General features: G+C 39.8%; 1 protein-coding gene across 7 annotated transcripts in view; it reads left to right on the top strand.

The window, feature by feature from the left end:
- The first annotated feature begins 3,444 nt into the window (after positions 1–3,444).
- PCNX4 (pecanex 4) overlaps positions 3,445–24,816 on the top strand; it is a 48,072-nt gene continuing 26,700 nt past the window's right edge. For 3 of the 7 annotated variants that reach the window (XM_049897828.1, XM_049897833.1, XM_049897834.1), the window contains exons 1-2: positions 3,445–3,535; positions 24,488–24,747. The gene's annotated coding sequence lies outside the window, so the exon portion shown is untranslated. The remainder of the gene's footprint in view (positions 3,536–24,487; positions 24,748–24,816) is intronic. The other 4 variants (XM_049897830.1, XM_049897831.1, XM_049897832.1 and 1 more) reach the window with 4 other exon arrangements.

The raw sequence follows: 24,816 nt of genomic DNA on the forward strand, positions 1-24,816 counted from the left end.
GTTAAGTGGTTGGCTGCTAACATAAAGGTTGGCTGTTTAAATTCACCAGTCACTCCAGGGGAGAAAGACGTGGCAGTCTGCTTCCGTAAAGATTTACAGCCTTGGAAACTCACTGGGGCAATTCTACTCTGTCCTGTAGGGTCACTATCAGTTGGAAGAGACTCCACTACGAGCTTGGTTTTCCTTTTTTTGCTGGTTTTCTTCTTTGTGAGCTACCTCCCACCTGCTAAATTTTAAACCTTGGCATTCTCTTCCAATCTCACTCGTGACTTTAAGTGTCTTTTTCTTTTTCTTAATGTAGAATACTCCCAAATCTCTACTCTTGACCTCTCTCCCAAGGTGCAATTCCGTACTTCTAGCTGGACATGTCTACCTGAATCTCCCACTAGCCCCTCAAACACATACAATCCCAAACTGAACTCATTATCTTTCTTCCAAAACTGATTTTTCCTCCTGTGCTTATTTTAGGGCACCTCAAATTTTCCTATCCCCCAGCTTGAATGAAGATTGGGCTCATCTTTATCTTTTCCTCTTAGGTCCCCTTCCCTCCTCAACCTCCATCCAATCATCTACCAAGTTCTAGAATTCTACCTCCTCACCCTGGAAGCTGAGTTTTCTAATTCTCTGAGGCCATTTTTGCCTCTTCTTTGACCCATCTCACCCTTGCACTGAGTTTTCAAGAGCTTCTGTGCAGCTCTGGGCAATGGGACAGGGTGAGGGTTTTTTTTTTTTTTTTTTTTTCCTAGCAAAAGGAGTAAACGGGTATGAACTAAAACTTGGCATTACCATTGCACAAACACATGTGCTAAAGGATAATTCCTGAATAAACATTTTTTCTAGCTGAAGAAGTGGCTCTAGGTTTTCTTGACTCTGTTCCATTTTACTGAATCAGCAGAGTAACAGAATATGAACCTTGCAGACATACAGATATGGGTTCAATTCCAAATTTCATCACTTATTTTACTTTTCTGTGCCTACGATTCCTTTATATTTGAAATAACAACAAGCTACGTAAAAGATAAGTTGAAATGAGGTACAAAAAGCACCTGACTCTATGTATATTCAAATTATTAAATGAATGAATGGTTAATGTTCCCCTACCTGGTATACCTTCTCTCCCACATCTTCATCCAGCTACCTATCCTTTAAACCTGAACATCCTTAATTTCCCCAGAATGATTTATGTCCCACTCCTGTGTTTCTGTAGCTTTCAGTGCATATATCTTATATTGTTTATCATACTCTGTAATTACTGACTTCCTTGTTGGTCTCTCAGGTTATAGTTTGGTAAACTCCTTGAGGACAGGGATCATGTTTGACTTTTTATCTGGGGCAGTAAGTGTGATCCCTGGCAAATAATATCTATTACTTGAATGTTGAATGAAAACTTTATAAAAGGCCTTGTAGTTTTCTTCTTAAAAAGTGCAATATAGGAACATAATTGACATATTTGAAAAAAATATCTACAGCAGGCATTTCAACAAAAAAATGTAATTTTGGTTGGTTATATGTTTTTTTTTTTTTTTTTTTTTTTTTTTATATGTAATTCAGAATGATAAGAACAGGCATTATAAATACAGCCTTCTACATAAAGAGAATAGCTCATCCTTACTAAGTATTTTGCCAACTACTGTGCTCAGAAATTTATAGTTGATTTAAGCTGCACAACTCTCTGTGGGTAAGTTTTATTATTAGCCCTATGAGATAAGAAAACTGAGCCCTTATCTGAAAGAAATTAGCTAATCACAATATCACACAAATAGTGAGCAGTGGTGGTAGGGTTCCAACACAGGTTTCCTGACTCCAAAGCCTCTAATCTTAACCACACTATACTCAGACTTCCTAACAGTAGTTGTTGTCAGGTGCTGTGGAGTTGGTTCTGACTTATAGCAACCACATGCATAACAGAACCAAACGCTGCCCAATCCTATGCCATCCCCACAATAGTAGATACTTCAAAGATGTTTAATGTGGTACTCTCACCCATGTCTTCCCCAAAAGAGAGGGAAACATTCAGAATTGACCAAGAGCCCATTTTCCCTTCATCTGTCAAATAGTAAAGACACTACCATGAAAAGTTCTATCTGTAGATTGTATCCTTGAAGACAAGTATATGTGCAGCATAGATACTACACAGTTTTTGTCCATGTGCTTTCAATAACACTTTTCTTTTGGATAGTTTTTATCGACTCGACGGCACTGGGCTGGCGTTTTATCTTCTTTAAGACTTGACTTTTAAAACCAACACAAGGATTTTTTTTTTTCCCATTATAGCCTGAAAACCTAAATGATTAAGAACTAATCAAAAATTTCCAGCAAAAAAGAAAAACCGTGTCAGTATTTATGGTTTTGGGGTAAGAGATCCAAATGAGACCATCCTCAAACCACTCAGGAGTCCCTAGTGTGCAATATTGCTACAGTATCAATCACATGGGGACATGCAAGTATCTTGATACCGACTAACAAGCCTCAAAGTTGTCTTACAGGAACCTCTAAATGAGTTGAGACTAATCAGTGTTAAAGCTCTCCAGGACGCCTTGAGGATTTCGAACCGGCAATCTGGAAGGTATCCAGAACATGGGGACACCGGTAACAGTTGCTGCGGCTTTTTTAAAACACGGGGACTTTGCCTTATCTTACTGATAAACAAATACCTTAGTAACGTGTTTCAATGATGGGCATCTTGGCTCCTCGTATTTTAAAAACGCAGCCACAAATCCACTCATGGAAAGAAGAATTCAATTAAGGGATGTCAGCGAGCACGTATACGCAGTTCCAAAGCTTCCAAACCGAATAGGGCGTTATAAGTACTACTGCCGGTGTGTTGAGCAGTGACAGTCAGAGTGTGGACGTCATCAGTGGAAGTCCCGGTGCCCTATGCAGGGGGAGCTCTACTGCAGGCCCGAATCCGCGGCGAAACAGACCCAACCCCATGCGACTGACACTTGCAAAATGGCGGCTGCGCGTCTGCCCGCCCAAGAATCACTGCCCCGCGGTGAAACGTCACGTCACCAGGGCAACGACGTTCTTGCGTGGGGGCACGACCCGGGTAAACGTTCAGGACTGGTGCTGCGACCCCTTCCAGCTGCTGCAGTGCGAGGCTACAGCCCACGCGGTTTCCAACACTGCGGCCAGGAGAGCGGAGGCTCTGGCCCGGGGCGAACAAGGCGCACCTCTTACCCCACTCTCGGCCTCGCCTGGCCGACCCAACGGGAACTGCGGCGCCTCAGGACGGCACGGGCCGCCTCGGGAGCGAGCGCGAGCAGAGGGGCGGGGCGAACCTGGCGCCGGTGCCGAGTGCGCGCTCGTACTGCTCCGCGCTGGGCGGCGCCCGCCTGAGTTGACGTTAGCCATGGAAACCAGGAGCGGGCCTGGGTGGGAGCGCCGAGAGCTGGTTGCCGAGCCGCCGCAGCTCTCTGCCGTCGCTTTCCGGCCACTGCCAGTCTCCCGGCGGAAGCGCCCAACCCGGGTTTACCTGCAAAAATACAGTCCCCGGGATGCCTTCGCATCGCCCCTTCTCTGGGGTGACTTCGAGGTACGTTAGATCCCCAACACCTACCTTGGGACGTCTTCGCCCCCTTAATTTCCAAGCCTGTGCAGAGCCACGTTCTTGTAGTTTTAGTTGCCACAAAAAACATATTTTTTCTTCTTCGTTATAAAACCCTTAAGTACGTTTATTGCACTTTTAAGAGGCAAAGCGAACTCAGTATTTAGAGGTGTTAATCCAGTGGGATTTTAACTTTTCTCCGAAAGACTACTTTAGCTTGTTGATTTATACCATTTTATTTCTAAGACACCCTTCCAAAGTGGAACAATGGCCTTTTTGTCCCTTGATTTAGATGGCTTTGTTACCCTCAATAAAGTCTACAAATTATGCCCTTTAGGTAGTGCTATAGCCTTTTTTTTTTTTTTTTACCGCCTTATCTCCACCTAAACCCTGTTTGTCCCAGAGTAGTCCATCCACAGGCCCCCGAACGTGAATAGATGGTTCCCCACTGATCTGCTTCTTCTCTCTACCCTTCTGTCTGTCAAGGACCAAAGTTTACTTCAATTGTACATGCCCTTAAATTGCTTATCTGCTGTGTACCAGTCATTTTTCACTTACTCTGCTGTGTAATATTAGGTGATTCCCCCCACGTCCCCCTCCGGTTAAATCAATTAGGGCAAGACCATCCCTGATATTATTTGGTATCTGCTACCCCAAACCCTTTTCATAGCATCCAGAGGCAGACTCCGAGTTTAGGTATTGCTATTTTAGTAATTTAACTGTTTAGAGCACCTACTAACTCTTCCTAAATTTCCTATTTCAGGACCTGGCCACTAGTTATTAACTGCTGCAGAAAACAATACTATATCAGGCACCTTTTCTTTATTATTGTTATTATTGGTAACTTTATTGAGATATAATTCACATACTATACAGTTAACCTATTTAAAGTGTACAGTTCAGTGGTTTTTCATATACTCACAGTTGTGCAAACATCAGCATCACAATCAATTTTAGAACATTTTCATCACCCAAAAAAAGAAACCCTGTACGGGTTAGCAATCACTGTTCATTCTCCCCATCCCCACCAGCCATAGGCAACCACTATTCTGCTTTCTCTGGGAATTTCATATAGGTGGAATCATACAATATGTGGCCTTTTATGGCTGTTGTCTTTGACTTAGCACATTGTTTTCAGGATTCATCCATGTCGTAGCATTACTTTGTTGTTAGGTGCCATAGAGTAGGTCCTGGCTGATAGTGACCCTGTGTACAACAGAATAAAACACTAACGTAACGTTGCTGTGTTTGAGTCCATTGTTGCAGCCACAGTGTCAGCCCATCTTGAGGGTCTTCCTCTTTTTCAATGACCCTCTACTTCTCCAAGTATGATATCGTTCTCCAGGGACGGGTCCCTCCTGATAACATGTCCGAAGTACATGAGACAAAGTCTTGCTCTCTTTGCTTCCAAGAAGCATTCTGGCTGTATTTCTTCCAAGACAGACATGTTCACCATGGTATATTCAGTATTCTTCACCAATAACATAATTCAAAGGCATCAGTTCTTCCGTATTCCTTATTCATTGTCCAGCTTTCACATGCATATGAGGTGATTCAAAATACCATGGCTTGGGTCAGTCACCACCTTAGTCCTCAAGGTGACATCTTTGCTTTTCAACACTTCAGAAAGGTCTTTTGCAGCAGATTCACCCAATGCAATGCATCTTTTGATTTCTTGACTGCTGCTCCCATGGGTATTGATCGTGGATCTCAGTAAAATTAAATTCTTGATAATTTCAGTCTTTTCTCCATTTATCGTGATGTTCCTTTTTGGTCCAGTTGTGAGGATTTTTGCTTTATGTTGAGGTGTACTCCATACTGAAGGCAGTGGTCTTTGATCTTCATCAATAAGTGCTTCAAGTCCTCTTCACTTTCAGCAAGCAAGATTGTGTCATCTGCATATCGCAAGTTGTTAATCAGCCTCCGTTCAATCCTCGTGTCTCCTTCTTCATATAGTCCAGTTTCTCAGATTATTTGCTCAGCATGCAGGTTGAATAAGTATGATGAAAGGATACAACCCTGATGCACACCTCTCCTGACTTTAAACTACATAGCATCCCCTCATCTTGTTCAAATGATTGCCTCTTTGTCTGGGTGTAGGTTCCGCACTGAGCACCATTAAGTGTTCTGGAATTCCCATTCTTCTTGATGTTATCCGTAATTTGTTATGCTCCACACAGTTGGATACCTTTGCATAGTCAATAAAACACAGGTACTGTCTTTCTGCTATTCTCTGTTTTCAGCCAAGATCCATCTGACATCAGCAGTGATAACCCTTGTTCCATGTTTTCTTCTGAATTTGGCTTGAATTTCTAGCAGTTCCCTATGCATGTATGCCATTACATGTCATTCCTTTTTAGAGTCAAATAATATTCCATTTTGTGGCTATAACACATTGATCCATTCATCAATTGATGGGCATTGGGGTTCTTTCTACTTTTTGACTGTTATGAATAATGCAGTTATAAACATTTCTGTACAGGTTTTTGTGTAGACATGTTTTCAAGTCTCTTGGGTATATACATAGGCATGGGATTGATGGGCGACGAGGTAACTCTGTGTTGAGGAACTGCTAAACTGTTTTCCAAAGCACCTGCACATCGTACAGTGTATGAGGGTTCTAATTTTTCCACATCCTCAGCAGCACTTGTTATTGTCCATTTTTTTTTATTTTAACCATCTTAGTGGATAGGAAGTGGTATCTTATATTTTTAACTTGCATTTCCTTAATGAGGAAATATGTTGAGCATCTTTTCATGTGCTTGTTGGACATTTGTTTCTCATCTTTGGAGAAATGTCTATTCACATCTTTTCCCTTTTTTTTTTTTTAAATAATTTTTATTGTGCTTTAAGTGAAAGTTTACAAATCAAGTCACTCTGTCACATATAAGCTTATATACACCTTACTACATACTCCCATTTACTCTCCCCCTAGTGAGTCAGCCCGCTCCCTTCTTCCAGTCTCTCCTTTTGTGACCATTTTGCCAGTTTCTAACCCTCTCTACCCTCCCATCTCCCCTCCAGACAGGAGATGCCAATACAGTCTCAAGTGTCCACCTGATACAAGTAGCTCACTCTTCATCAGCATCTCTCTCCAACCCGTTGTCCTCTCCCTTCCATGTCTGATGAGTAGTCTTCGGGAATGGTTCCTGTCCTGGGCCAACAGAAGGTTTGGGGACCGTGACCGCCAGGGTTCTTCTAGTCTCAGTCAGACCATTAAGTCTGGTCTTTTTATGAGAATTTGGGGTCTGCATCCCACTGTTCTCCTGCTCCCTCAGGAGTTCTTTGTTGCGTTCCCTGTCAGGGCAGTCATCGGTTGTGGCTGGGCACCATCTAGTTCTTCTGGTCTCAGGATGCTGTAAGTCTCTAGTTCGTGTGGCCCTTTCTGTCTCTTGGGCTCATGGTTATCATGCGACCTTGGTGTTCTTCATTCTCCTTTGATCCAGGTGGGTTGAGACCAATTGATGCATCTTAGATGGCCGCTTGTTAGCATTTAAGACCCAGACGCCACAGTTCAAAGTGGGATGCGGAATGTTTTCATAATAGAGTTTATTATGACAATTGACTCAGAAGTCCCCTTAAGCCATAGTCTCCAAACCCCCAGCCCTTGCTTCCCTGACCTTGGAAGCATTCAGTTTATCCCGGAAACGTCTTTGCTTTTGGTCCAGTCCAGTTGAGCTGACCTTCCATGTATTGAGTATTGTCCTTCCCTTCACCTAAAGTAGTTCTTATCTACCAGCTAATCAGTAAAAAACCCTCTCCCCACCTCCCTCCCTCCCCGCCTCGTAACCACAAAAGTATGTGTTCTTCTCAGTTTATACTATTTCTCAAGAACTTATAATAAGTGGTCTTATACAATATTTGTCCTTTTGCCTCTGACTAATCTCGCTCAGCACAATGCCTTCCAGGTTCCTCCATGTTATGAAGTGTTTCACAGATTCGTCACTGTTCTTTATCGATGCATAGTACTCCATTGTGTGAATGTACCATAATTTATTTAACCATTCATCTATTGATGGACACCTTGGTTGCTTCCGTGTTTTTGCTATTGTAAACAGTGCTGCAGCAAACATGGGTATGCATATATCTGTTCGTGTAAAGGCTCTTATTTCTCTAGGGTATATTCCGAGGAGTGGGATTTCTGGGTTGTATGGTAGTTCTAACTTTTTAAGAAAACGCCAGATAGATTTCCAAAGTGATTGTACCATTTTACATTCCCACCAGCAGTGTATAAGAGTTCCAATCTCTCTGTAGCCCCTCCAACATTTATTATTTTGTGTTTTTTGGATTAATGCCAGCCTTGTTGGAGTGAGATGGAATCTCATCGTAGTTTTAATTTGCATTTCTCTAATGGCTAATGATCGAGAGCATTTTCTCACGTGTCTGTTAGCTGCCTCAATATCTTCTTTAGTGAACTGCATGTTCATATCCTTTGCTCACTTTTTGATTGTGTTGTTTGTCTTTTCGTGGTTGAGTTTTAACAGAATCATACAGATTTTAGAGATCAGGTGCTGGTCAGAGATGTCATAGCTGAAAATTTTTTCCCAATCTGTAGGTGGTCTTTTTACTCTTTGGGTGAAGTCCTTAGATGAGCATAGGTGTTTGATTTTTAGGAGCTCCCAGTTATCTGGTTTCTCTTCGTCATTTTTTAGTAATGTTTTGTATTCTGTTTATGCCTTGTATTAGGGCTCCTAACGTTGTCCCTATTTTTTCTTCCATGATCTTTATCATTTTAGTCTTTATGTTTAGGTCTTTGATCCACTTGGAGTTAGTTTTTGTGCATGGTGTGAGGTATGGGTCCTGTTTCATTTTTTTGTAAATGGATATCCAGTTATGCCAGCACCATTTGTTAAAAAGACTAACTTTTCCCCACTTAACTGATACTGGGCCTTTGTCAAATATCAGCTGCTCATATGTGGATGGATTTATATCTGGGTTCTCAATTCTGTTCCATTGGTCTATGTGCCTGTTGTACCAGTACCAGGCTGTGTTGACTACTGTGGCTATATAATATGTTCTAAAATCAGATAGAGTAAGGCCTCCCACTTTCTTCTTTTTCAGTAATGCTTTTTTTTTTTACTTATCCGGGGCTGCTTTCTCTTCCATATGAAGTTGGTGATTTGTTTCTCCATCACTTTAAAAAATGTCATTGGAATTTGGATCAGAAATGCATTGTATGTATAGATGGCTTTTGGTAGAATAGACATTTTTACTATGTTAAGTCTTCCTATCCATGAGCAAGGTATGTTTTTCCACTTATGTAGGTCCCTTTTAGTTTCTTGTACTAGTACTTTGTAGTTTTCTTTGTATAGGTCTTTTACATCTTTGGTAAGATTTATTCCTAAGTATTTTATCTTCTTGGGGGCTACTGTGAATGGTATTGATTTGGTGATTTCCTCTTCGATGTTCTTTTTGTTGATGTCGAGGAATCCAAGTGATTTTTGTATGTTTATCTTGTAACCTGAGACTCTGCCAAACTCTTCTATTAGTTTCAGTAGTTTTCTGGAGGATTTCTTAGGGTTTTCTGTGTATAAGATCATGTCATCTGCAAATAGAGATAATTTTAATTCTTCCTTGCCAATCCAGATGCCCTTTATTTCTTTGTCTAGCCTAATTGCTCTGGCTAGGACCTCTAGCACAATGTTGAATAAGAGCGGTGATAAAGGGCATCCTTGTCTAGTTCCCGATCTGAAGGGAAATGCTTTCAGGCTCTCTCCATTGAGAATGATGTTGGCTGTTGGCTTTGTATAGATGCCCTTCATTACGTTGAGGAATTTTCCTTCAATTCCTATTTTGCTGAGAGTTTTTATCATGAATGGGTGTTGGACTTTGTCAAATGCCTTTTCTGCATCAATTGATAAGATCATGTGGTTTTTGTCTTTTTTTAATTTATATGGTGTATTACATTAACGGTTTTTCTAATATTAAACCAGCCTTGCATACCTGGTGTAAATCCCACTTGGTCATGGTGGATTATTTTTTTTGATATGTTGTTGAATTCTATTGGCTAGAATTTTTTTGAGGATTTTTGCATCTATGTTCATGAGGGATATAGGTCTGTAATTTTCTTTTTTTGTGGTGTCTTTACCTGGTTTTGGTATCAGGGATATGGTGGCTTCATAGAATGAGTTAGGTAGTATTCCATCATTTTCTATGCTTTGAAATACCTTTAGTAGTAGTGGTGTTAACTCTTCTTTGAAAGTTTGGTAGAACTCTGCAATGAAGCTGTCCGGGCCAAGGCTTTTTTTTTTGGGAGTTTTTTGATTACCTTTTCAATCTCTTTTTTTGTTATGGGTCTATTTAGTTGTTCTACTTCTGATTGTGTTAGTTTAGGTAGGTAGTGTTTTTCTAGGAATTCATCCATTTCTTCTAGGTTTGCAAATTTGTCCGAGTGTAATTTTTCGTAATAATCTGATATGATTCTTTTAATTTCAGTTGGGTCTGTTGTGATATGGCCCATCTCATCTCTTATTCGGGTTATTTGTTTTCTTTCCTGTATTTCTTTAGTCCGTCTGGCCAATGGTTTATCAATTTTGTTAATTTTTCCAAAGAACCACCTTTTGGCTTTGTTAATTCTTTCAGTTGTTTTTCTGTCCTCTATTTCATTTAGTTCAGCTCTAATTTTTATTATTTGTTTTCCTCTGGGGCCTGATGGATTCATTTGTTGCTCGCTTTCTATTTGTTCAAGTTGTAGGGACAGTTCTCTGATTTGGGCTCTTTCTTCTTTTTGTATGTGTGCATTTATTGATATAAATTGACCTCTGAGCACTGCTTTTGCTGTATCCCAGAGGTTTTGATAGGAAGTGTTTTCATTCTCGTTGCATTCTATTAATTTCTTTATTGCTTCCTTAATGTCGTCTATAGCCCAGTCTTTTTTCAGCAGGGTATTGTTCAATCTCCAAGTACTTGATTTCTTTTCCCTGATTTTTCTGTTATTGATTTCCACTTTTATGGCCTTGTGGTCTGAGAAGATGCTTGGTAATATTTCGATGTTTTGGATTCTGCAAAGGTTTGTTTTATGACCTAACATATGATGTATTCTAGATAATGTTTCATGTGAACTAGAAAAAAATATATACTTTGCAGCTTTTGGGTGGAGTGTTCTGTATAGGTCTATGAGGTCAAGTTGGTTGAATGTAGCAGTTAGGTCTTCCGTGTCTCCATTGAGCTTCTTACTGGAAGTCCTATCCTTCTCTGAAAGTGGTGTGTTGAAGTCTCCTACTCTAATTGTGGGGGTGTCTATCTCTCTTTTCATTTCTGTTAAAGTTTGTTTTATTTATCTTGCAGCCCTGTCATTGGGTGCATAAATATTTAATATGGTCATGTCTTCCTGATCAATTGTCCCTTTATTCATTATGTAGTGTCTTTCTTTATCCTTTATGGTGGATTTAACTTTGAAGTCTGTTTTGTCAGAAATTAATATTGCTACTCCTGCTCTTTTTGCTTATTGTTTGCTTGATATATTTTTTTCCATCCTTTGAGTTTTAGTTTGTTTGTGTTTCTAAGTCTAAGGTGTGTCTTTTGTAGGCAGCATACAGACGGATCGTGTTTCTTTATCCAGTCTGAGACTCTCTGTCTCTTTATTGGTACATTTAGTCCATTTACATTCAGTGTAATTATAGATAAGTATGTGTTTAGTGCTGTCATTTTGATGCCTTTTTGTGTGTGTTGTTGAGAATTTCATTTCTCCACTTACTTTTTTGTGCTGAGACGTTTTTCTTTGTAAATTGTGTGTTCCTCATTTTCATAGTGGTTGAATTTATGTTTGCTGAGTCGTTATGTTTTTCTTGGTTTTTATTTTGAGTTATGGAATTGTTAGACGTCTTTGTGGTTACCTTAATATTTACCCCTATTTTTCTAAGTAAAAACTTAACCTGTATCGTCCTATATCGCCTTGTTTTCCTCTCCATATGGCAGTTCTGTGCCACCTGTATTTAGTCCCTCTTTTTGATTATTGTGATCTTTTACATAATGACTTCAATGAGTCCCTGTTTTGAGCATTTTTTTCTTTTTAAAATTAATCTTAATTTGTTTTTGTGATTTCCTTTTTTGAGTTGATATCAGGATGTTCTGTTCTGTGACCTTGTGTTGTGTTGTTACCTGATGTTATTGATTTTCTGACCAAACAATTTCCTTTAGTATTTCTTGTATCTTTGGTTTGGTTTTTGCAAATTCTCTAAGCTTGTGTGTATCTGTAAATGTTTTAATTTCTCCTTCATATTTGAGAGAGAGTTTGGCTGGATAAATGATCCTTGGCTGGCAGTTTTTCTCCTTCAGTGCTCTATGTATGTCATCCCATTGCCTTGTTGACTGCATGGTTTCTGCTGAGTAGTCTGAACTTACTCTTATTGATTCTGCTTTCTACTTTTAAAATTTTGTCTTTATCTTTGGTTTTGGCAAGTTTGTTGGTAATATGTCTTGGTGATTTTCTTTTTGGATCAATCTTATATGGGGTTCAGTGAGCATCTTGGATAGATATCCTTTCGTCTTTCGTGATGTCGGGGAAGTTTTCTGCCAACAGATCTTCAACTATTCTCTCTGTATTTTCTGTTATCCCTCCTTGTTCTGGAACTCCAGTCACACCAAGCTATTCTTCTTGATAGAGTCCCACATGATTCTTAGGGTTTCTTCATTTTTTTTAATTCTTTTATCTGATTTTTTTTCAGCTATATTGGTGTTAATTCCCTGTTCCTCCAGATTTCCCACTCTGCATTCTAATTGCTTGAGTCTGCTCCTCTGACTTCCTATTGCGTTGTCTAATTCTGTAATTTTATTGTTACTCTTTTGGATTTCTGAATGCTGTCTCTCTATGGATTCTTGTAGCTTATTAATTTTTCCACTATGTTCTTGAATAATCTTTTTGAGTTCTTCAACTGCTTTATCAGTATGTTCCTTGGCTTTTTCTGTAGCTTGCCTTATTTCATTTTTGAGGTCATCCCTGATGTCTTGAAGCATTCTGTAAATTAGTTTTTTATATTCTGCATCTGGGAATTCCAGGATTGTATCTTCATTTGGGAAAGATTTTGATTCTTTAATTTGGGGAGTTGTAGAAGCAATCATGGTCTGCTTTTTTATGTGATTTGATATTGACTTCTGTCTCTGAGCCATGTATAAGATATTGTAATGATTTATTTTATATTTGCTCACTGAGTCTTATCTTGTTTTGTGTTCTTTCAATATACGTCATTAGGCTACTAGATTGCGCTGTCTTGATTGTTGTAGCCTTTGAATCACTTATGTCCTCTTACCAGCTGGTTTGGGCTGTTACCAGAAATATAAGCCTAAGAGTCCATTCACTATTCTGGAGTAGAATCTGATTTTGGGTCACCAAGTGTGTGGGGTAGACTGTCACCTATTCGCTTAGAGGAGGAGTAGTGATAGTTGTGTGCACCAGATTCTAGTAGCAGCAGGGGGTCACATTCCAGGGGGGACAGGATGCTGACAGGCTTCCCCCAAGTGCCAGTGAGGTAGGTGTGTCTCTATTCCTAAAACACTTTGGTGGGTGGGCTCTGCAGCTATACCTTAGGCACCCAATGCATGTACCTCTACAGATTGGTAGATGTCACCTTCCTCAGACCCCTGAGGCAGGAGGCTAGGAGATCTGGGGGGAGCTTCAGCCCTCAGTTCCCCGTTGTGGGTCAGTGAGGGCTCTGTTTAATAGGTAGAGATATCAGACCTGGGAAACTTGTCTTTCCAGTAATCCGCTAAAACAGTTACAGTCAGATCCCTATCAGAATGGCCTTTGCATTATAATAGCCATCTTGTTCCCTGTAGGGATGAAAGCCCAAGACTATGGATCTCATATGCTTGGCTGGAGCTGGTTCTGTATTTTTAGTCCAATTTCAGGAAGTCAGGGAAGGATTCTTGGTCCCTGGGTTTTTTGTAGCTGCTTCTCTCAGGCCAGGAGAATGGGTTAGGAAAAGACAAAACAAACAAACAAGCAAACAAAAACCCGCAGAACAGTTCACTCTCTGGCCCAGGAAATTCCAATGTTAATGAAGCCGCCTGGGAAGGGGAGGGGAGGGATCAGATAGATAGGAGAGAGTAGCACCCAGGAATACAGACAAAGTTACTTATCTTGCTTGGTGAGGACTGTTTTTATCTGAGATTCCCGAGGGGTGTGTAGCCTGTGTGCGTTGGCTGGGTCGAGATTGCCCCTGAGAGTCAGTCCTGCGTCGTGTGCATGTGCTGTCTCAGAAGCTGTGGTCAGTTCCTCCGCTCCCAGTCCAAAGCCCAGCATCAAGGTTCTCTGGCTGGGACGCCACACTCCCGGCTCCAAAACCAGTCACTGCCTCCCGGTGACTTCTCCTCCTGTCAGCCACGTCACTGCGCTGCCTGCGTGCACTGGCTGGGTTTCCCCCGAGGTCACTTCAGGGGGCTAGGGCTGCGTCCTGTGTTTGCACCATCTCAGGATGCCGTGCTCAGCTCCCCTTTGCCCAGTCCAAGACCCGTCGCCAAGGTTTTCTGACTGGGACGCTGGCTCCAGGCTCCGAAAACAGTCCCTGCTTCCCCGTGGTTGTTCGTTCTCTCATTAGCTGCGTCAGTGTGCAGCCTGCTTGCTATGGCTGAGTCTCTACGGAGGTTACCCCTGGGGGTTAGGGGTTAGGGCTGTGTCCCGTGCCTGCCCCGCCTCAGGAAGCTGCTATCAGCCCCACCACTCGGCACCAGGGAACCGCGACGGCTCAAGGCTCTGTAGTGGGTTGCGGGTTCCAGAAGCAGTCGCTGGTTCAGGGCGCAGCTTTTCGCTCACCTGTCACTCAGGTCAACTCTTCAGGTCTGTGTTTGGTGGTCAGGGTTCGTAGATTGTCATGTATGTGATCGATTCACTTGTTTTTCTGAGTTTTTGTTACAATAGGGATCCGAGGTAGCGTCTACATAGTCAGCCATCTTGGCCCCACCTCTTTGCCTGTTTTTATATTGGGTTATTTGTCTTTTTATTGTTGAGTTGTCAGAGTGCCTTATATATTCTAGGTACAAGTCCCTTTCAGACATATGACTTGTATTTTCACCCATTTGGTAGGTTGTCTTTTCACTTTCTTGATGGTAAGGACTTTTTTCTTTTAGACACTTTATCAATAATCTTTCATTGTCCCCTACCAGGGAGTCCTAGGTGCCAGTGTCCTCATGGGACTTAGTTATCAAAAGCTTCCTATTATGGCATTTTGTAGATTCCTCTCAGCCTGATTTTCCCTTAAGTATCATTTCTTCTAAATTATCTTTTTATTTCTCTATGCTCAAAATTCCATTTCATTTGGCAATAGCCAAAAACTCAGTTTGCCACCAACAAACATCGTCTTGAGTAAGTCACTTAATGTTGCTGGTTCTTAATTTTCTTTTTTGTGAAATAAGTTGATTTATGTCTAATAATTCATGTAAGCAATAGATTTTACTCAATACTTTGAGAGAAAAGCTTGTAAACCCAATTGAATTTATAATGGGTAAGGGTGTGTGAGGTGTGGGAAGGGTAGATTGGGCTCAGAGTGATAGCAGTAGAAGCATCAGCTGGGCCTGCTGCATATTTATGCTGCTCTGATGTGCTCTTGGCTGTTTCCTACTATCTTAGTTTTCCATACGTAACAGAGGCTGTTAGTTTGTATTCTAGTGTCATGTATTTGGGAAGGATGAAACGTAGAACCAACAACTCATCATTCCATTTGTAAAGTGCTGCCAGTACCTGCAATATATCCTTTGAGCTATCCAGTCATCCTTCCCATGCAGTGGTAGGTTTCTTTATAAACCAGTTCCTCTGAATTTATAGAAAATCGTTATATTCAAAGACCTTCCAAAAGTCTTGAATTTGAATAAATACCATTTTGTAGATCCAAAGAGATAGTTAGGGTACTTGTTTCTGTTAAGATTTTCTTTCCAGATACTTGGGCAGATTTTCCTTTATTTTTTGGAGGGTTATGGTGCTTCCCACATAATTTCATAAACCTAAGTGTGTTTTAAGTATGAAATGTATTTCTCTGGCTTAAGCACCAAACCTCTTTCAAAAGACTTCAAAAGTCAAGCCATTGTCCATGCCATGGGATTCAGTTAAGATCCCGGCGTATTGTAAGAATTATAGAGGCAGCTATATTTTCATCTCTGGATTCCTACTGGTATCTTCAACAGTTAGCACTTGATTAGCAAAAATAAATAAATAAATAAATAAATAATCCACATGTACAAGCCTTTTAGAACTTCTCGGTTATTAAGTTGTTTCATATCATGCTTTTTGAGTACTTAGATGTAGGCCAGTTTGTTTCTTTTGCAGGCATAAAGTTTTGTTTTGTTTTTTACCAAATTAGGGAAGGTGGTGATGCTTACAAAAATAAGGCTTTCGTATATTTCCTTTCAAATTTTGTGCGGTACTTTTTAGAAACATGTACGAGTGCTTTCTATTCTTTATGTCTCCACTCTGTTGCTTTACTGGCAAAGTTTATGTCGTCATTTTTAAATATAAGCCATAACTAGTTTTTCTTGACAAGTTATTAATAAACTGCCTTTTTGGTTTTTACTTAATCTCTTGATAATGATAATTAAAACAATTTGAGTTTTCTTCTATCAATAACAAGTATTTGAGGGAAAATCTTTACCAGATTGTAACCTTTGGTTAGAGACTAGCCCTGTTACCATCACTTGGTCCATTGAATCCACCAGGCACTCCTTGGAAACTCTATGGGGCAGTTCTCTTGTGTCCTATAGGATCGCTGTGAGTCAGAATCTGTTCAACGGCAATGGGTTTCGTTTGGTTTTGGTCCATTGTAAGTACTAAAAAGTAACTCAAAAGTTTTAATTTGTGGAGAATGCCAATATTTAGCTATTACTATATAAAAGGAGAAACACAGTTGGCCTATATAAACAATTATCAAAACGTAATGTTTAATCCTCACCAACATCTTCCCACAAGAGCAAGTTAACATAGAAGGGAAAAAGATGTAGCATATGTTAAAGACTTAATATCCTTTATATATAAAAAGTTCCTTCAAATTAAAAAGGAAAGATGAACACTCCATGTCTTAGTCGTCTAGGGCTGCTATAACAGAAATACCACAAGTGAATGACTTTAACAAAGAGAGATTTATTCTCTCACAGTATAAGAGGTTAGGAGTCTGAATTCAGGGCGCCAGCTCCAGGGGGATGCTTTCTTTCTCGGCTCTGAAGGAAGATCCTTATTATCAGTCTTCCCCTGGTCTAGAAGCTGCTCAGCACAGGGACCCTGGGTCCAAAAGACACCCTCTTCTCTTCTCCTGGCACTACTTTCTTAGTGGTATAAGGTCCCTTGTCTCTCTGCTCTCTTCTCTTTTAGATCTCAAAAACGATTGATTTAAGACAAAACCTAATCTCGTAGATTGAGCCCTGCCTCGTTAATATAACTGTTGCTAATCCCACCTCATTAACATCATAGAGGTAGGATTTACAACATATAGGAAAATCACATCAGATGACAGGATGGTGGGTAGTCACATAATACTGGGAATCATGGCCTGGCCAAGTTGATAACATGTTTGTGGGGGACACAGTTCAATCCATAACACTCCAGTAGAAAAATAGGCAAATGACCTAAAGATGTAATTTACAAAAAAATATAAACAGCATTTATCTACACACACATGCACACCATGGATATCCTGAGAGAGACAGAACATACTCCTGAAACAATAGTAGGATACTATACAAAGGAACCATTAGAGATTAAGGAAGGGCTTTTAGAAATTAAAAAGATGAGAACAAAAGTTAATAAAATTCAACAGATCTATTAAGAACACAAAGTAAATTTACTAAAATTACAACAAATACACACTGCCTGAGTGCAGAATTGCTCAGTAAATGTTTGTTGATTTAATGAATTTAATGAATTAAGTCAACCAATAAAAATAATTGAGTAACTTTTGCCAAACAAAAATCACACAATTGCTAAAACTTCTATTTCTATGAACTCTTTTTGCTAAACTTTTTTAGGTGCCATCAAGTTGATTTTGACTCAGAACGACCTCATATGACAGAGTAGAACTGCCTCATAGAGTTTTCTTGGTTGTAATCTTCATGAAAGCAGATCACCAGGTCTTTCTCCCACGGAACTGCTGGGTACCTTCAAACCACCAGCCTCTGGGTTAGCAGCCAGGCACTTAACCATTGCACCACCAGGGCTCCTTTTGCTGAATTTAGAGAACTACCCTGGTGGCTTTTTTTGGTTTGTTTTTTTTACCCTGGTGGCTTAGTGGTTAAGTGCTACAGCTGCTAACCAAGAGGTCAGCAGTTCAAATCTGCCAGGCGCTCCTTGGAAACTTTATGGGGCAGTTCTCCTCTCTCCTGTAGGGTCGCTATGAGTCATAATTGACTCAACGGCAGTGGGTTTTTTGGTTGTTTGTATATTTAGTATAAAATAAAAAAAAAAATTTTTTTTGTATAATTCCCCCAAACTGCCACTTTTTGTTATTTCTTTTTTTGTTTTAGAGGATTTTTAGTCTGGTGTCATGTATGATTGCTGAGTTAGAGTTTTGGTAACTAAGAATTCCCTCCCAGTAGATTGCCAAATTGATTCCTGTTTCCTATCTTTCTGAATAGTACATAAGAAACATGACTCAGATTTTAAATAAAGCAACATTTCTGTAGATATTTTGTTGGCCCACTTCCAGAGTAGCATATGAAGAAAACATATGGCATAAATCAGTGTTGCAATGCCGTCTTTATCCCTTAAGCTCTCTTTTCACAGCTTTTTTTTTTTCTTTTCTTTTCCTAAGTCTTGAGCTGTTTTTCATTTTAGCATGTTGGAGGTAGCAGACATATATAAATAATCAGCCTTTCAGAAATGCATGCCAAAAACTCAGGGAGTAAGTTGTAATTGTTCTAATTTTATTTTCTATGCTAGTAATCCAGTTTAGCATTTAGAAGATTTCTCTACGTACGTGTAACTGTTGTGTTCTACTAAGAAAATATTTTTTAAATATTCAAGGATCTGTAATTAAAATTATAACTCAAATGGTACCAGAATTTCCAGTATTCATCATGGGATGCTCTTTTATCCTTAAAGTATTAGAAAAAAAAAAATCCATGCTTTAAGTCAGTCTTTCACCAATCTGGTATACGTGCCAGCTGTCAAATTTTCCTTGTAATTATTTCTTTGCATACCTTGGTTCATGGCATCCTTTTTTTTTTTTTTTTCAGTATTCATCTACCTCACAGAAATAAATCCACTTCTGTTGAGTCAGTTCCAACTCACAGCAACCCTATAGGGCAGAGTAGAACTGTCCCATAGGGTTTCCAAGGCTATAATCTTTTTGTTGTTGTTGTAATTTAGATGAAGGTTTACATAACAAACTAGTTTCTCCTTAAACAATTAGTATATATATTGTTCTGTGACATTGGTTACCAACCCCACGACATGTCAACACTCTCTCTTCTCGACCTTGGGTTCCCTGTTACCAGCTTTTCTGTCCCCTCCTGCCCTCTAGTCCTTGCCCCTGGGGTGGTGTAGCCCTTTAGTTTTGTTTTATGGGCCTGTCTAGTCTTTGGCTGAAGGATGAACCATGAGAGTGACTTCATTACTGAGCTAAAAGGGTGACCGGGGGCCATACTCTCAGGGTTCCTCCAGGCTCTGTCAGGCCAGTAAGTCTGGTCTTTTTTTGTGAGTTAGAATTTTGTTCTACATTTTTCTCTAGCTTTGTCCAGGACTCTCTGTTGTGATCCCTGTCAGAGCAATCAGTGGTGGTAGCTGTCACAGCATTCTTTCTTTATTGGTGTACCTTCTCAGTTTTCCTTGGCTTAGCTAAATCTCTCAGGTGCTGATTGAAATACAGGCCAGCATTTCTCAAAAACCCACCAAAACCAAACCCACTGCCGTCAAGTCAATTCCAAGTCATAGCGACCTTACAGGACAGAGTAGAACTGCCCAGTAGAGTTTCCAAGGAGCACCTGGCAGATTCAAACTGCCAACCTCTTGGTTAGCAGCCGTAGCACTTATCCACTACGCCCCTAGGGTTTCCTCAAAGTAGTTCCCAAATTCTGTGGTCAAATGAGTTTGGAAAACTCAAAAGATATATTTTAAGCAGATTTGTGGTGTGTTTTTAATGTCAAAGATACCTCAGAACCTTTAGTATGCTAATATGCAGTGTGATTCTTCAATGTGGTAGTTTAGTGTACAGTTCCTCAAACTTCTTTAACCATGAGCCCTTTTTCCAGAAACATCGTATGGGACAAATGATCCTGTGCCCTTCAGCCTTTCTTTTCATATCCCATTAAGAGAACTCAAATCAGCACCCCAGTGTCCTGTCCCATAGTTCTGAGGCTTCTTGAGGGAGCATTTGTTCTCTTGGTACTCCTTGTCTGCTCTCACTAAATTCTTGATTGTTCCTTCCTTATTTTGTCTTCTGCTTCCTGTTCTCTCTCTGCCTTTTCTCCGGGTATGAACCAGCTCTTCCTTTCCTGATGGGGAGGATATTAAAGCATAGCATAGGACATGGAACAAATTAAAATTGGACTTCTGACATCTTTAAATTCTGTAGCTGATTCCTTCTCCACAGGAAAAACCCAGCCATATTTCTCCCTCAGGCCTATTCTATTCCTGTGCTGCTTTGGGATATATTATTCTAGGCAGAGTCTAACCTGAGCCAATAACACTCTGAATAGATGCCATTTTTATTCCATAAAATCATAATAAAAATAAAATATGTCCCAAAATCTTTTAAACTAGGAATAAGGAGTTTGTGGGTTTATTGTTTTTCCTGGGGCAGAGGATGCAGGAGAAGTTTTCAAAATGGTAAATATTCTCACCTTCTCTTTAAAACAGCAATATCTTATGTTTTCTACCTTTAATCATCTTATTTAAGCTATGCCATTAGTGTATTACATTCCTGTCCATGCCAAGTATTTTGCTAAATATCATGAGAAATCAGAAGAATCTAAGATTTGGCTCCTACCCACAAATAATGTAATATCATTAGAGAAAAGGCGTACGCATGAAAAGATAACATATAAAGAGGTGAATATTACAGAAGATCACTACAAGCAATGCCCTGTGTTAATGCACAGTACAAGATGAGTAGTATGAAGAAGCAGTGCTTTTGGTATATGGAGAGAAGAGGCAAAGCTAGACCGAGGTACTCTGTAAAAATCTCTGAAAGGATTATACCAAGTGTTGAAAGTGGGTGAGATTACTAATCAGAAGAAGGGAGGAAAGGGCATCCTAGGCAAAGGAGAGGGCATGAGCAAAAGCATCCAGGAGGAACAGTGCCCAATGTATGTGCAGGGCTACGGGGTTTAGAGTTCTGGAGGTCATCTGGTATTTCGAAAGCACACACATGCATGCATACACACAGCTTAGTGAGTATCCCATCTGAAACTTTTTGTGTATACAAACTCTGTTGTTGTTAGGTGCCTTCGAGTCACTTCCGACTCCTAGTGACCTTTTGTACAACAGAAAGAAACACTGACCAGCCCCGCATCATCCTCACAATCCTTGCTATGCTTGAGCCCATCATTGCAGCCACTGTGTCAGTTCATCTCCTTGAGGGTCTTCTTCTCTTTCGCTAACCCCCATTTACCAAACCTGATGTCCTTCTGTAGGGACTGGTTGGTCCCTCCCGATAACATGTGCCAAGTACGTGAGACGAAGTCTCACCATCCTCACTTCTAAGGAGCATTCTGGCTGTTTTTCTTCCAAGAGAGATTTGTTCTTTCTTCTAGCAGCCCATGGTATATTTGGTATTCTTTGCCAACACCATAATTCAAATGAATCAGTTCTTCTTCATTCTTCCTTATTCATTCTCCAGCCCTCGCATGCATATGAGGTGATCGAAGATACCATGGCTTGCGTCAGGTGCACTTTTCTCCTCAAAGTGACATCTTTGCTTTTGAACACTTTACAGAGGTCTGCAGAGGTCTTCTGCAGCAGATTTGCCCAATTCAATACATTGTTTGATTTCTTGACTGCTACTTCCATGGTCATTGATTTTGGATCCAAGTAAAATGAAATCCTTGACAACTTCAGTTATTGCCCCTCTTTATCATCATGTCACTTATTGGTCCAGTTGTGAGGATTTTTGTTTTCTTTATGTTGAGGTGTAATCCATACTGAAGACTGTGGTATTTGACCTTCATCAATAAGTGCTTCAGGTCCTCTTCGAATTCTGCAAACAAGGTTAATGTCATCTGCATACTGCAGGTTGTTAATGAGTTTTCCACCAATCCTGATTGGATTATTTCTCTGATTATTTGTTCAGCATACAGATTGAATAAGTATGGTGAAAGGATACAACTCTAAAACACACCTTTCCTGATTTTAAACCACACAGTATCCCCTTGTTCTTTTCGAATGACTGCCTGTGTACAGGCTCCTCATGAGCACAATTAACTGTTCTGGGATTCCCATTCTTCGCATTGTTATCTGTAATTTATTATGATCCACACAATCAAATGCCTTTGCATAGTCGATAAAATATAGCTAAACATCTTTCTGGTATTCTCTGCTTTCAGGCAAGATTCATCTGACATCAGCTATGATATCCTTCATTACATGTCCTCTTCTGAATCTAGCTTGAATTTCTGGCAGTTCCCCGTCAATGTACTGGGCAATCGATTTGAATAATCTTTAACAAAATTTTACTTGTGTGTGATTTTAATGATATTGTTCAATAATTTCTGCATTCTGTTGGATCACCTTTCTTTGTAATGGGCACATATATGGATCACTTCAGTTTGGTTGCCCAGATAGCTGTCTACCAAATTTCTTGGCATAGACAAGTGAGCATTTTCAGTGTTGCATCCGTTTTTCAACATATATCCGTTGATGTTCCACCAATTCCTAGAGCCTTGTTTTTTGCCAGTGCCTTCAGTACAGCTTGGACTTTGGTTCTTTTTTTTAGGCAATTAAATTTATTTATTTAAATTATATTTTAAATTACTTAATTAAATTTATTTGTCAATCTTTTGATATAGGACCAATATGCCCCTACTGCCTTTTTTAAAAAAAATACTGTGTTTTTGGTAAAAGCTTACACAGGAAATTAGGTTCTCATTGAACAATTTCTATTCATATTGTTCCGTGACATTGGTTACATTCTTCACAATATATCAGCATTCTCATTAATTCCATTTTGGTTGTTCTGCTTCCATTAATCTAGCTTTCCTGTACCGCATTGTCTTCTCATCTTTGGTCTAGGGTGAATGTTTACATTTGGTTTCATCTAGATGAATATTTTCAGAAGCACAGTACTCACGGGTGATATTACTTATTTTATGGGCCAGTCTGTCATTTGGCTGAAAGAGGACCTCCGGGAGTGGTTTCAGTTCCAAGTTTAAAGAATAGCTCCGGGCAGTAGTCTTGGTAGTTCATCTAGTCTCTACCAGTCCAGTAAGTCTGGCATATTTTTTTAGGAATTTTCATTTTGTTTTACATTTTTCTCCCATTTTGTCCGGGGCCATCTATTGAGTCTCTGGTTAGAGCGATCGGTAGTGGTAGCCAGGCACCATCTGGTTCTTCTGGTCTCAAGGTAGGTGATGTCATTGTTCGTGTAGACTCTTAGTGCTGTAGTCTAGTTTCTTCTTTGAGTCTTCAGTTTCTTTCTTTCTCCTTAGCTTCAGGCAAGTAGAAACCAATGGTTCTATCTTAAATGGCTGCTGGAAAGCTTTTAAGACCCCAGATGCTACTAACTAAACTAGGATGCAGTATCAGTTCTTGATCATATGCTACCTCCTGAAAGGGTTGAATGTCATCGAATTCTTTTTGATACACTGACTCTGTGTATTCCTTCCATATTCTTTTGATGTTTCCTGCATCATTCAGTGTTTTCCCCATAGAATCCTTCAATATTGCAACTCAAAACTTGAATGTTTTCTTCATTTCTTTCAGCTTGAGAAATGCTAAGCATGTTCTTCCCTTTTGGTTTTCTAACTCCAGGTCTTTGCACATTTCGTTATAATAATTTACTTTATCTTCTTGAGCTGCCCTTTGAAATCTTCTGTTCAGCTCTTTTACTTCTTCCATTTGTTTTAGCTACTCTACATTGAGGAGTAAGTTTCAGAGTCTCTTCTGTAACCATTTTGGTCTTTTCTTTCTTTCTTATCTTCTTAATGGACATTTTTCTATGTTTCTACACCAGCTGTAGATCTTCAGAATGCTCCACTGTTTTAAAATATGATTACAGAGTATTCTGTCAAATGGATGAGAACTTTAAACTTTACAAAGGATTCAAAAGAACAAAAAGGGAAATGGGTATGTAGAGTAAGATTACAGTTGTATAATCTGGTTTAAAAGGTATCTTCAGTTTGTGGATTTTTTTATAAGTAAGCCACCCCACCTTGTTCCTGGCTTGCCTCAGTGGAGCAGAAGGGGCCAGCTTTCAACAAACTCCCTGGGGGAATTTCAGGCACACCCAGACTCTTCAAAGCCCAGGCCAGCCATCCAAGTTCATTTTCCTGTCTGAAGGCGTCTTGCATAGATAATTGAAATGAGAAATGTTTACCCCACCCTTAGGAAAGTGACCTTACTTAGCCCCCTGGCTTCTTCTACAGGACAGTCATGTTAGAACAGTTTCCTTAGCCTGAGATCAGTACAGGAGATAAACTCCTACTGAGGGCAGAGAGGCAATCTTTTCATTCCCTGAGATTGAACCATAAGACCAGTAAAGTCCCATTTGGCCCTGTGGTTCTATTATTTTGTGAGTACTTGCAAGGCTATCATGTGAGTAAAAGCTATGATACGTTTTGTGCAGAACTAAGGCCAGTGGCTGGAAGATATGAGAATAGGTGTTTATAGTTTGAAGAACTTCTAAGAGTATAACAAGAGAGGTGCACTAAGATAGTAATTCTTAAATGTGACCCAAAAACCTTTCATGATATCCAAAACTCTTTTCAGGGCTTCTATTAGTTTGGTAGAAGTGACTGGCGGAAAGACTATTTTAAACTGACTAGAAGAAATGCTATTTTAAGATGACCTTAAATTTAATTTTTCTTTTCTAGCCCAACTTATGATCCACCGAAGTAATATTTTGCTAGCTGATCTTGTATCAGGCAACTGTTTTTCAGAATAAGTTGCTGAATATATCCCAGGAACAGGAAAAGTTGAAGAGAATCCATGGTACTTGAAACTTAGACTTTTTGTGGCCCTTAAATGAAAATAATGTAGACTAAAGCATGTACAAAGTCTGTTATTGTTTCATGCTTCCACAGTTCTGGTCAACTCTGGAGAGAACCTAAACAGAGAGACCGAAAAATGGCTTGTAAGTAAATTGTCCATGGTAAAAAAAAAAATAATAATAATAATTTTTTTTTAATGTGGTTAATAAGGA

Source organism: Elephas maximus, chromosome 10, assembly GCF_024166365.1.
Source record: "Elephas maximus indicus isolate mEleMax1 chromosome 10, mEleMax1 primary haplotype, whole genome shotgun sequence".
Classification (NCBI taxonomy): domain Eukaryota; kingdom Metazoa; phylum Chordata; class Mammalia; order Proboscidea; family Elephantidae; genus Elephas; species Elephas maximus.